Consider the following 3,022-nt stretch of genomic DNA (forward strand, 5'->3'; position numbering starts at 1 on the left):
GCCTCTCTTCCCAGTGATGGCCGATTAGGCCATCTTCTGCTACATATGCAGCTAGAGACACAAGCTCAGGGGGTACTGGTTAGTTCATATTGTTGTTGACAGGACTTATTAAAAGTCAAATATGTTCAGACCCTGAGTGTAATTTGTTGACAGTTTAACATAAAATTTGAGAGGATTAGTTTCTTTGTGCTAGTAATCTTCATATCAAATTGTGGTGAACTTCTTCATTCTGAAGTGGAGAGGGATTCCAACAAGATTCCAGGATGAGGATGTTCTTCCCCTTCTCATGTTCCCAACATGCTTCCTGTATTTCTATCTTATCTTTAAAGATAAATAAAATTTCCCAGACAAAGTATTTGTGTGAAACTAGAACCAAGAACTTGAACCCGGGAGATAATGATATTCTCTCAAGAATGCAATTGGCCTTGGCTTCTCAGAATTGGGATCAGTATTCAGTGAGCATAAACATGTATGTTTATACTACTCTCCTCCATAATCAATAACAGACAAACTAACCAACAACATAAGCAACAACAACAACAACAACAACAACAACAATAACAACCAAACCACCCAAACCTAAACCTCTAACACCAAAGTCAACCAGGCAACCAACCAACAACAACCAATACAATACAAAGAATCCATAAGGAAGACAGGGCTGGATCTGGGAGGAATGAAATGATGTGATTAAAATGATCAAAACACGCTGTACAAAATTCCAAAAGAATGAATAAAAAACTTTAAAGATTATGTAAAACATTCATAAACATAAACAGCAACAATAGCAACAGAATATAAAGCTCAACATTCATATCAGGGAAGTGCAAATTAAAACTTTATTGAGATCCCACCTCACCTCAATTGGAAGGACAAGAAAGAGTAACAAATGGTGGCAATTATGCAGGGAAATGGATATCCTTAGACACTGTTAGTGGCCTGTAAATTAACACTTACACAGTGTAACTCCCCACGAAAGGGATTCTAAATCAATATTCCACAGAAATATTTGCATGTCCATGTTTATTATAGCATCATTTAAAATACAATGTATAGAAGAATCAGCGTAGGTAAGAGATGAATGGATAATAAAAATATGGAATATATACAAATAGAGTGTCCTCTGTCAATGAAGAATGACATCAACAATAAATAAAGGGTGACTTCTCTGGAAGATGGCTGCAGCTGGCCATCAATATATAAGCAAAATAGTTCAACCTCAGAAAGACAAATGTCAACTTTTCTCTCATTTGTGTGTCCTAGATTTTTATATACATGTAAACCATATGTATTTATCTCCATAGATGTCATGAGAGCAGGAGTCTATAATAAAGAGGGGAGTGGTAAAGAGATAAAAAGAGAAAGGGCAGGTTATCACTGATAGATATGGTCAAATTTCATGATCTGCTCAAAAGAAATGGTTTTTTGAGACCCACACAATGGAGCACCTGTCAGTATCAATAACCTTTCTACAAGCATAAATATATGCAGGTTATTTCGTTTAATAATATAATTCTATCTCTAGTATAAGACATATATTTAATTATTATATTTTCCATCTAAATGATTAGAAATACTCCTAACCTCTATTTCATTAAAAAATTATAGGCAGTTTATTATCAGTTTTAAAATCTTTTCATGGTATCTTTGACCATTCACTAAAATGGGATTACATTGTTAACTTGTGGAGATAATTCCCTTCAATGATCTCTGCTGTTTGGAGCTGTCAGGCTGTATAAGGCTGGGAAAATTTTGGTTGTTTCTATGAGTTTTAGACCAGCCAGAGCTAAATGATGATACCCTTTCTTCAAACAAACAAACAAACAGACAGACAAAAAACCAAACAAGAACATTTTTAAAATGAAGCAATTTAGACAGAAACAATAGCCTTTTTAAAGTCATGTGACCTGGTATCATGTACTTAGGAACCTTAGACTCATTATCTAGACAAGATTTATCAAGAGACTATTGACAGAATTGTCTTTGAATCAACAGTTTATTGCAAAGCCTCATCCCACAAACCATTGGTTTTCAACCTGAGGGTCTCGGACCCTGTGAGGGTCAAAAGACCCTTTCATGGCGATTGCCTAAGACCATCAGCTTTTCAGATATCTACATAACTGCTCATAATAGTAGCAAAATTACAGCTATGAAATACCAAAAATAATAATTTTTTGGTTGTGGGAAACCACAACTTGAGGAACTGCTTAAGGAGCCACAGCATTAGGAAGGTTAAGAACCTTTGTCATGCAACTTTTTCAAAATGACACAAAGCCCAGACGTTGTAGGGGGTAGTTTGTATCATAATTTTACCTAGGTGCCGCCACAGTTCCACAGGGGAAGTAATTATCCTAACTTCTATGAATAATGATATCTGCTGACTACACATGTATTTATAATTATAGTCATCTTTGTCACAAAGTCTAATCAAAATCAGGGCTTGGCTCTGAGACTAAAAACTGAGCAATTTTTTCCCTTGACCAGAGAGAGTTGTGTTGATTGTTAAGTAGTTAAATATTAAAATCACCTACGACATCAATTGAATCTCTGGGCATATTCCTCAATATCATTACAGCTCCTAGGTGATTTCAGAAAATAAATGCAGGGAGAGGAGTTATGTTGGCTAGGAAATGAAACAGATTTGAAAACAAGCCAATGGAGAGAGCAGGCTTTTCTAAAAGAGAAGCTGGCCAGACATCTGTATCCAGGCAACCTCATCATGTAGTTTGTGCTAATGTGATCTAGTCATTATAAATATTGTGTACAGTTCTAGTTGATACTGATGATACATGATACAGTAACAGGGAGAAGGCAGCATGCAGCACCATCAGTGTACAAAAAAAGTACTGGATGAATCTGATTCATGTGAATGATTATTTTTGTTTTGTTTTCATATTTATTTCAATGTTAACAATAAAATAATTTCAGTTCACTCTGCAGATGTTTTACAGCCAGAAAAGTATCACACACATATACTTACACACTCATACACAGCACACACACACAGGCCACAGACCACCCC

The sequence above is a fragment of the Mus pahari genome, chromosome 12 (genome assembly GCF_900095145.1).
Source record: "Mus pahari chromosome 12, PAHARI_EIJ_v1.1, whole genome shotgun sequence".
Taxonomy (NCBI): Eukaryota; Metazoa; Chordata; class Mammalia; order Rodentia; family Muridae; genus Mus; species Mus pahari.